This window comes from Echinops telfairi, unplaced genomic scaffold (genome assembly GCF_000313985.2).
Source record: "Echinops telfairi isolate 266 unplaced genomic scaffold, ASM31398v2 ScPeMD7_25;HRSCAF=90, whole genome shotgun sequence".
Lineage (NCBI taxonomy): Eukaryota > Metazoa > Chordata > Mammalia > Afrosoricida > Tenrecidae > Echinops > Echinops telfairi.
This window is the reverse complement of record NW_022103922.1, coordinates 31,276,796-31,286,301: the sequence shown is the minus strand read 5'-3', so window position 1 is coordinate 31,286,301 and position 9,506 is coordinate 31,276,796. Positions and strand designations below refer to the sequence as shown.

At 53.6% G+C, this 9,506-nt stretch overlaps 1 protein-coding gene across 2 annotated transcripts in view; it reads left to right on the top strand.

Annotated features, from left to right (window-relative positions):
- B4GALT1 (beta-1,4-galactosyltransferase 1) overlaps window positions 1–9,506 on the top strand; it is a 58,655-nt gene that overhangs the window by 43,540 nt on the left and 5,609 nt on the right. The gene's annotated exons all lie outside the window — the stretch shown is intronic.

Below are 9,506 nucleotides of genomic sequence, written 5' to 3'. Positions count from 1 at the left end.
AAAAAACATCTTATTAGCCCCACGCAGCTCCCCAGTGGGGAGCCAGCTCCTCCCTCCCTGCTGCCCCCAAGCCTCCCATGCTTTCTAGGTGGATGGTTTACTTATGTGCCTGCAACCTGGCCCTGGCCTGAGGTCTGCCTCCCCTCTGCCCCCCACGGGTCCCCTCCCTCCCTACGTGCACAGTTGGGGAGTGAAGCATAGTGCCTCTCACCTGCCCGTTTGTTGTTTCCTGCCCCTGCATGGCCTGGGGAACGGGCACCACTCCATTCTTTGCCTCTCCCCAAAGTGTTCTGTCCAGTGCTGACCCACACCATCCTCAAGGTGACCTCCCTCTTCACAGAAAACCCGTTCTAGCCCTGTGGCTTGTTACTGGCTGGAAAACTCAGTATTTTTTTTTTAATGGGGTCACTTTAAATTTTGACCCTTACCACTTCCCCCTGTGAGGCTGCTTTCATTGTTCCTCCTGGTGAGGGGGGAGGGGAGGCGCACACGGCTCTGGGTCACAGGTAGACTGGTGGCTGAGGCCTAATGAAGGCCTCCCCTTGCCATGTTTATTCCCGGGACACCTGGTTCTCCACAAGCCCTTGCAGACACGGTGAGCTCTGCTAGGTGTCTGGGAGAGGAAATAGCAGCCCTTGAGTATCAGCCTCAGACCCTTCTGGGAGGCTCTCCCAATCCGCATGCTAACAGGTGAACCCAGGCAGGAGAGGTGAGGGGGGGGACCTAGAGGCTTAAGCTGAATGGGTTGCCCGGCTTTGAGGCTCCCTCCTTTTTCCTTTTCCTTGGTGTGCTGTTTAGGGTGACCCTCAAGGGGTTCCTAGTTCTTGCCTCAAGACCAGATATGGAGACAGTCCGTTGTACCTCAGTGAGTGCGGGGGGACCTGACACCCCCTTCCATCAGCTGGCTCCTAGGACCGGTCTAGATGAGTTGGGGGTCTCTGAGACTCCTGGGGTGGCCCGTTGTTGAGGGCAGCTGCCTTGATCACCTGGTGTGTACCATCCACACTCAGCTCAGCAGTGCCCCCACTCTTTCAGAGTCAGAATAGGGAACCGGACCGAGGCCCGGGTTAGGGGGTGGGGGTGGGGTGTGTGTGTCCCACCACCAAGTGCTGCGTGTTCCCCCCTCCTCCCCACTCGGTTGCTGCCTCTCTCTTTCTCCAGGGGAGGGTGTTGGTGCTCTGGGCAACACCGTTTTCTCTGTTGACCCTTCACTCCATGTCAGGAGGTAACGACTACCCCAGAACAGAGGGGGTGGCGGGGGTGGGGTAAGGGAGTCATCATGGGGGGGCCCCCATTTCCTTTGCAGCTGTGACCGTGTGCCTCTCTCCCTCGCACCCACCCTTCCCTCTTTCCCCCTTCCAGTCGGGGCCCTTTGCCTTGCTTGTTAGTCCTGTTGGTAGCACAGCCGGCCCACGGAGGAGTTCCTCTCTGTGATCTGCCTCTTACTCTCCACCCACCTGCTCTTCTATACCTTCCGCCTTCCCTAAAGGATGAGTGAGAGAGGAGTGTCCACCTAACTACGGCCACCGCTGCTGCCGCCACTGCTGCCGCCACCACCACCACTACCACCACCGCTGCCACCACTTCTGCTCCTACCTTGGTAACGTTCCCATGCGCCCAGGACGCCCAGGTCAGACCCCGAGCTGAGGCCCTGCAGTGCAAGCCACCGGGCACACGCGCAGCGTCCCGGGGCCTCCCTGGGCTGCTGAAGGCTCAGCCTTGGGGCAGAGGCCTAGGATGCTTTGCCTTCTGAGAGCTAAGCCACCGTGAACGCTCCTGCTGTGTGTGTCGGTGCGTGTCTGCCCTGCGTCCCCTTCACTGTGTGTCATCGCCAGCTTCCGTGCGGCCTCATGGTCTTCATAATCATCCCTTCTCATGCCTTTGTCGTGATGGATGTCGGAGGTCCTCCGGAATTAACCAACCTTTCCTGTAGTAGGAGGCATGCCGGTGATCTTTTCACCTTCCCGCCGCATGAATAATGCCGTAATGAACGTCTTCGAGACTGAAGCTTATTCTGGGTGTGCACGTTCCTCATGCGGGCTCATTTCCCACGGCTAGATTTAATAGGCATGGGAGAAGAGGTTTAGAAATGTTCTATAAATATGTCTCTGGTCCTTGGTGCTCGTGGAAGAATTGCTTTTGGAAAGGATCCGTCTGTTCTAATATGTTCTGTGCGTCGGGTCTTAGAAACGTTCTGCAGCTCTAGGGCCACCCTCTTTCTGTACTTGGCAAGCAAGCAGGTCTCGGTATCCAGGCCGGCTGGCAGAGCTGGCGGGGAGAGGCAGAGGAGAGACAGGATCTCCCCGGCCCTGGAGAAACACTGCACTCTCTCAGTGTCTTCAGTCCAGGCTGATGTTGCCAAGCTCCTTGTCTGTGTGTCTGTCGGTGGCAGAAAGGCTGGGCGTGGGATCCCAGGCCATAGTCTGGGAATCGTGCTGGCTGCTGTGCACACACGGGGGCCTGGCATCCACGGAGGACGGAGTGGGTGGATGGACCCAATCTTCTGGCAACTGTTAGGACTTGGACCAGTGGGCCATGGTTTTCTGGAGCTGGTCATCAATGCCCTGTGTGGCTGGGAAGGTCATTCTTGCCTTAGCCAAAGCCAAGGTTTGGCTGAGGATTGCTGGCCAGCCGCGGAGCTGTCTGCATGTGTGATGGCCATCCCAGGGAACAGGGGAGGCACTGGGTGGGAAGGGAAGCTCCCTCCTTGCTCACCAGTGTTGCCTGGCCTCCGGGGTCTCAGGCACTCTGCCGTCACTGATGTCCCTGCCTTTGCTTGAGGTTGGGTGTGTGTGGCACAAATCCCTCTGTTACATTCAAAACATGGTCTCTGTTTGAAATCTTCTAGGGCTCCCCAGCCCCCCAACCCCCACCTTTTCATCTTAAGACCTCATGCTTTCTGCATTTCCCCCAGTTCCTTTGAAGACATCCTGCTCTCTTTCATGTCAAACCCCCATTACGATGACCTGTTGTAACTCAGAACTCCTCAAACTCCCTACTGCCAAGCCCCCAGGACACAGCCCATCAGTGTCTGAACGACTGTGAGAGAGGGGCGAGTGAGAACCACACCCTTCTGTCTCTTCTGTCTCTCATCTTGTCTCGCTCACTCATGGTGACCCTAGAGGACAGGGTAGAACTGCCCTGTGGTTTCTAAGACTTTAAATCTTTATAGGAGTAGAAAGCCCCATTTTTCTCTTGAAGAGTGGCTGGTGGTTTTGAACCGCTGACCTTGTGGTTAGCAGCCCAAGTCATAACCCACTATGCCACCAGGCTTCCTCAGCTGGCTTTTTAAAGAAACAAAACAACAGTTGTATTTACATACCGTAAAATCTACCTATTGAAAACATACATTTTGGTGACTTTGCATGTATTCAGAGTGGTGTTTTCATCACCACAGTCAATTTTAGAACATATTCATTACGTCCAAAAGAGCCCCCTGCACCCCCAACCTCCCGCTCAGCTTCTTGTACTCCATTGTGTCTCTTCTAACATAGAGGGACCCTGGATGTCAGTGCGGAACTGCTCCCGCCCCCCAGCATTTCCTAGGTTGTAATCACTGTGGGAGCAGATAGCCCCAGGTCCTTTTGCCTAGGGAGTGGCTGATGGGTTCGAACTGTCAACCTTTGCGCCGCCATGACTTCTTATCCCAACTCTAGATTATTCACTTACTTTCTGATTCTCCAGATTTGCTAGGTCTGGGCATTCACATAAATGGAAACTAAACTGTCGTATTGTTTAGTGGGGGGTGGGGGGAGCCCCCACTGCTACTACCCACGGGTTCAGTAAGCACAATTGTACGGTGTATATATATATGTCATCATATATATATATGTCATCAAGAGCATGAGAGATATTACATTAATGCAGTCAGACACATTACATGGTAGGATTGCTCACCTCAGCCCCGCCTGGTGGTCCACGTGGAGAGAGGGGGAAGGGAAGGGGGAAGGGAAGGGGACCAAGGGAGAGAAGACTGGAGAGGAGAGGAGGAAGAGAGGGGAGCGACCAGCGAGTGCCCAGCAAGAGAGAGGCCAGAGAGATTTCTATTGCTAACTCAGGGCTATATACCTTTGGGGGTGTGCAAGCCCCCTAATTACAGGTAAAGACATATGTCACAGGAAGGGGTTGCACTATAAGTTATACAGCAAATGAGAGGGGGATAATCTAGGAACATACACGCAATAGGAAGAGGAGGGATTTGGTGTATACGTGTGACAAGATGGGCAGATCCTAGATTTAGGATGGCAGCTTAACTTGACCTGTTCTCTGGGTCTCCATAGGAACCAGTATCTGTAGGGTGTAAACCTCACCTACAGGAACCAAGCTAATGGTCCCAAGCCTTGGCTCATTGTCCCCAGCAACAGGGAGCAGGCCCACCCCTTGGTCTGGCGACTGTCTTCAGGGGGGGAATGCCTGCGCATCTGACCTCCCCCCACACCAAACAGATGTGATTTTTGTTCTCGCCAGTATTGTAAATGAAGGCACTGAAAAAAGAAAAAAATAGTTTTACCGCCCTGAAGAATAAACCGGTGCTTCTTATGGTGTCCTCCTCTGCCACCCAGACCTGCCTGCAGCCCCTGGAAAGGCCTCAGGGCGTGTGTGAGGGCAGCTGCTTCCCCTGAGTAGCACAGCCTGCTGGCCCAAGCCAGGCCTCCGACCTCATCTGCTCGCCCTGCTCCCAGCCAGCAGGCCCACCCTACCCAGAGCCCTGTCCTTTCTGGACTGGCGGTTTCTGGCTCTACTTACTGACAGTTACACCCCTTGTGAGGAACGGATGCCCAGTCAAAAAGGCATTCAGACTTCTCTGTGAGGTTCGGTCAATAGAACGGCAGTCCTGGCCAGCTCTGGGTATGCCAAGCCTCTGGGCTTTGAGGCTTGAGGCCTAGAAGCCAGATGTCAATACCGGGGACTGTCTTAGAGGGCAGGCTCCTGGATCTTCCTCCCCTGGGCCTTGGCTTGGGAGCTCCGACTGATTTCCTGACTCTGGGTTGGACCTTCTCTGTGCCTGGGCATCCTTGTCTCTCCCTGGTTTGATTCTTGCTTCATGCCCCACCTGAAGTGGCTTCTTCTCTGCCCCTTGGAGATTTTCTGTACTTGTTGCATGCGTTTCCAGGTGCCCTAGAAGGAAGAGATAAGGATAACTCTCGTTGACTAACATAAAGGTGAAACCCAAACTTAGAGAACAAGATCTTCAGAGAACACTTGCTCACAGCTCGCTGGCTCCTTTCACCAGGCTGTGACTTTCCAAACAACCAAACCCGGGGCCTTGGCGTCGATTCTGACTCATGCCCACGGAGCAGAACCTGCCGGATCTTTCTCCTGCAGAGTGGCTAGGAGGTTCAAACTGCTGGCCTCGTCCTTAGCAGCCAGGCTGCTTAGCACCCGAGCCCAGGGCTCCTGTGACTTCCCAGCCACACACCTCTCACAGGCCGCAAGGGCTCTGGCGTTCGACTGCTATGGAGACTCTCCGTAGTGTATAAGCCACGGGCTAACTCCTTGGAGCGTTCATCCTCTCTCAGAATTCCCCGTGGTCCGGAGAACAGGATTGTAGCGAAATCATGCTGCTGCTGGGGAAGGGCGCACATGAACACGAGAGAAGGCAGAGTCCCCCGGTTGGATTCCCGAGTGGGGAAGTCAGACTTGAGAACCTCCTGGCTCACTGGCTCTTTTGGCTTTGTGTCCATGAGTTTGGATTTGGGCTCTGACAAGGGGCAGTGGGCCGTGCCTGTCGTGCAAGGCCGAGGGCATCCTTCTGATGCGCCCATTGTGACGCTCTCTGTGCCTGGGAGCTGTTGTGAGCCTGGAGCCCCTCCGGTGGACGTTCTTTGAGCCCTGAACCTCCTTCCCTGGAACCCAGAGATTCTTTTCTTCCTATAGAAGGAGCCCTGTGTCATTGTAGGGGGTTGCTCGCTGAGCTTCTGTTAGAATCCACAGTGGTTTGAACGCCCTGTTGCTCCATGGGAGACGGAGAGGGCTGCCTGCACCCACACAGATTTCAAACCCTAGGAACCCCAGGGGGCAGTTCCCTGCTGCCCCATAGGGGTGCTGTAAGTTGGCCTAGAACTGATGGCAGTGTGTTTTGGGGTTTATCCTTCCCAGACAAGCCCCTGAGATTCCGGAACAGGGGAGTGACCGGAGAAGTAAGCGATAGGAGAGGGAGAGCCTGCCGGCAAAGTGAGGCACTGCCGGAAGCTTTGGAAGCAGTAGGATGTACATTGGAATGGGCTGATTTCAACTGCCTTGGACAATTTAATTCTTAAACCAGCAGGCGTTAGACCCCCAGGCTGATTTTAAACTCCCCAGTCAGCAAACCCAAGACTCTCTTTGCTGACCTATCACTTGCTTACTTCCCGGTCCATACCGTCATGCCAAGACCAGCCGTGAACAGAGTATGACCAGGTTCATGATTTGACAGGAGGAAAAGGACCAGAGCCAGGATGTCCATTCATAACCTGGAGACCAGGCCGGCCAAGTCCCCCACACCAGATCGAAGCCCCTGGACACGGTTCCTTGAGTGGCAGCTCCCTCGGGTCCCCACCTGCTGCATCGGGTACTTTTCTCTCCTTGCCAAATAAGCTCTGCCTTCTTCTGGTGGTCCCTACGTCCATTCTTCCGTCTGAGACCAAGAGCCCCTGGACACAATCACAGCAGTTGCAACAGAAGCAAACTGAGGGACTAAGGATGAAAGCTGGCTCGGGAAGCCACTTGTAGGGCTTGGGAATATTCCAGCAGGCACCGTCTCCGAGTTGCCAACCCCTGCATTGCCAACCCCTGCATTGAGTTGTCAACCACTGTATCAACTTTGATGATGCCCTTGATCAGAGCAGTTAGCCCAGCCCCTGCATACCCACCTGCCTGGTCTCTTAGAGCCTGTTTTCCATCCTGTGGAGTAGCTTTGTTGGCTGGGTCCCCCAGCCCGTTTCACTCCATCCTAAGAGAATTCTATTACAGCTTATAGTTCAAGAGACTTTCTGAAAGGTCTGACTGTTTCAGATAGAGGGGGATATCTGTTCCGCTCATGATGATTGATAGGTGCTGAGGTTCTAAGGGTTTCCTATACATTGTCTCTCTTTACGCTAATGACCCACCTGCCATAGGCCTGGCACAGATGACAAACCTGGGGGGTCTAGAGAGATCATCTTCCCAAATCCACGTTAGTAAGCAGGCAGGCTGGCACCCTTGCGAGAGAAATGCACGTGTCTGCCGTGGTGGTGCGCTGGCTTGGCCTGCTGATCGGTGCAGGAGAATGTTTACTTGAGTGAAGGAGGTCACACAGGTGCACAGAGTGAGGGTACTTGTCTAAGAGGAGCAGGAACGGGCGGACGTCTTCCCCGCCTGGTTCTCTTCCTCCTCATCAGGAACGATGAATGCCCACAGAGTGATACCATTTCACCCAAAGAAGCCTAGACTGCTGGCTCAAAAGATGGGGGACTCTTCTGGACTTCCAAGCAGGGAGGGGGAAGAAACACACTTCCCCTCATCGACCCTGCTGGTAGTGACAACTGCTCACATGCACCCTGCCTACCCCACTTCCAGGATCCCTTGCCCACCCCCAGGAGAAGCTAGGCTGGAAGCGGGGAGGGAAGCATGCTAGGTGGTTCAGGTTGTCTGGGTTGTGGCAGCAAAAACAAACAAACAAACAAACAAATACAATGGCCTGACGAGTTTTCAGCGGAGAGCAGATACCATGGCATCTTGCATGAAGCAGCTCTTGCCCCCCCCATACAGGCCGACTCTGTGGCCTTCTCCTCCAGCCTGCCACCACTCAGGCTCCAGAGTGCTGTCCACCATTCCTGGGGCAGGGAAAATGGGTTAGGTCAGTTCGGTCAGGGTCTGTTTCGACCAGCCAGCCATGCCAGCAGGTATAGATAGACATGGCCGCCAAGAGCCCCGGCTCTTGTGTCTGGGAGTGAAGACTGTCATGAGCTGAGCTAGCCACCCTCAGGGAGGTCTGCTAGCTGGGGGTACAGGCTCTTTGAGGACAAGTCCCTTTCCCTTGTTGGAAATAGGGCTGATTTGTGCTTGAAAATGTCCCGAGAAAGCTAACTCTTTGGTAGGTCTTGATGAGACATGGGAGCCATACGGATAGTCTCAGGTGCAGCCTTTCCCCGCATCACCAGACGGTGGGAGAGGTTGAGGGCATGAGTGGAGTGAGTTTGGGTCAGGTAAAGGTGATTACAAGATTGGTGAGAGGATTAAATTTTACACCATGCACGTAAAACACTTAACCTGTGCCTGGTGTTTGATCATGCCCCGGTGGATGTTAGCCAAGGATCGCTGTCACGGTACTGCTTCAGAGTTTACAAAGGTCCACATGCAGTTTCTACTCTTCACGAAGGCAGCATTGTAAACGGACTCTTAAATAGATCCGGCAGCCAAAGGAGGCGGGGTGCTGTTGGGCGCAGCCTTCTCTTTACCACGCGTGATTACAGAACTTGGTCCTGAGCTAAAGACTGGGGCTCCTGTGTAAGGTGTTTTCCTTTGTTCGTTGACTCTTCCCTCGGCTGCTTTTTCTCACTTCCTGGTAGCTGCCGGCCTCTGAGCGGCTTCTTTCCCCCAGTCATCTGGCTGAGGCGGTTCCTGCCGTCTGTACTCACAGTTCCCCGTCTTAGGCCTCCGAGGGAGGATTTGGGCGTCTCAGGTTTGAGGTCGTGTACCAATTGCAGGCCCTTAAGGGACACTTTTCTCCCAACGTTGAGCGCCCTGAGCTTGGAGAACCCACGAGAGGCTGAGCAAGAACCCCGGAGAAGTTTCCTTTGGGAATGCCAAGTGTCAGGGGTGGCAGTGTCAATGCTGTTACTGTGTTCACTTGCTGGGGCTGTTGGAGTTGGGAAGAGCAAGGACTCAAATGGTGACCTTCTGGTTGGAACTTCCCAGAAAGGGCTGCCCTTTGCCGCCATATGTTGAAACTCATCCATCAGTCTACTCACTCACTCACTCACTCATTCATTCATTCATTCACTCCTCCAGCAACTATTTATTGAGCTCTCATTATGTGCCAGATAACGTTTAAGGCATTGAGTGTGTGTGTATATAGCATATACATATATATAGTCTGGATATGTATGTATATAGAATATATACATATAAAGGTGTGTGTGTGTGTGTGTACGCTTGTATGAGGTTGACTGTGGTTTGATTACCCCACTGTGTGCCTTCTATGTCTGTCAGGCACCAAACTAGGCACCAGGGGAACATAGCAGTGGTAACTCCATCTCTGACCCCGCTGTGCCCACAGTGTAGGGCTAGAGCCACCTGCTATTGACTCATGATGGAAACTGGGTGTATGAGAGAGAGGAGACACACCTGCTTCGGGGTGCTGACCACTGGGGCCTGAAACACCCAAGTCAGCTAGTGCAGAGGTATTTTATATTTTATTTCTTTATTTTCAGTTTCACCCAGAAGACTGAGCTCAATGAAGGCTAGAATTTTTTTTTAATTCATGAATATACAAGGGAGCTTTTTAAAAGTCTGTGGGAAAATGGAGTTAAAAGATAATGGCATTC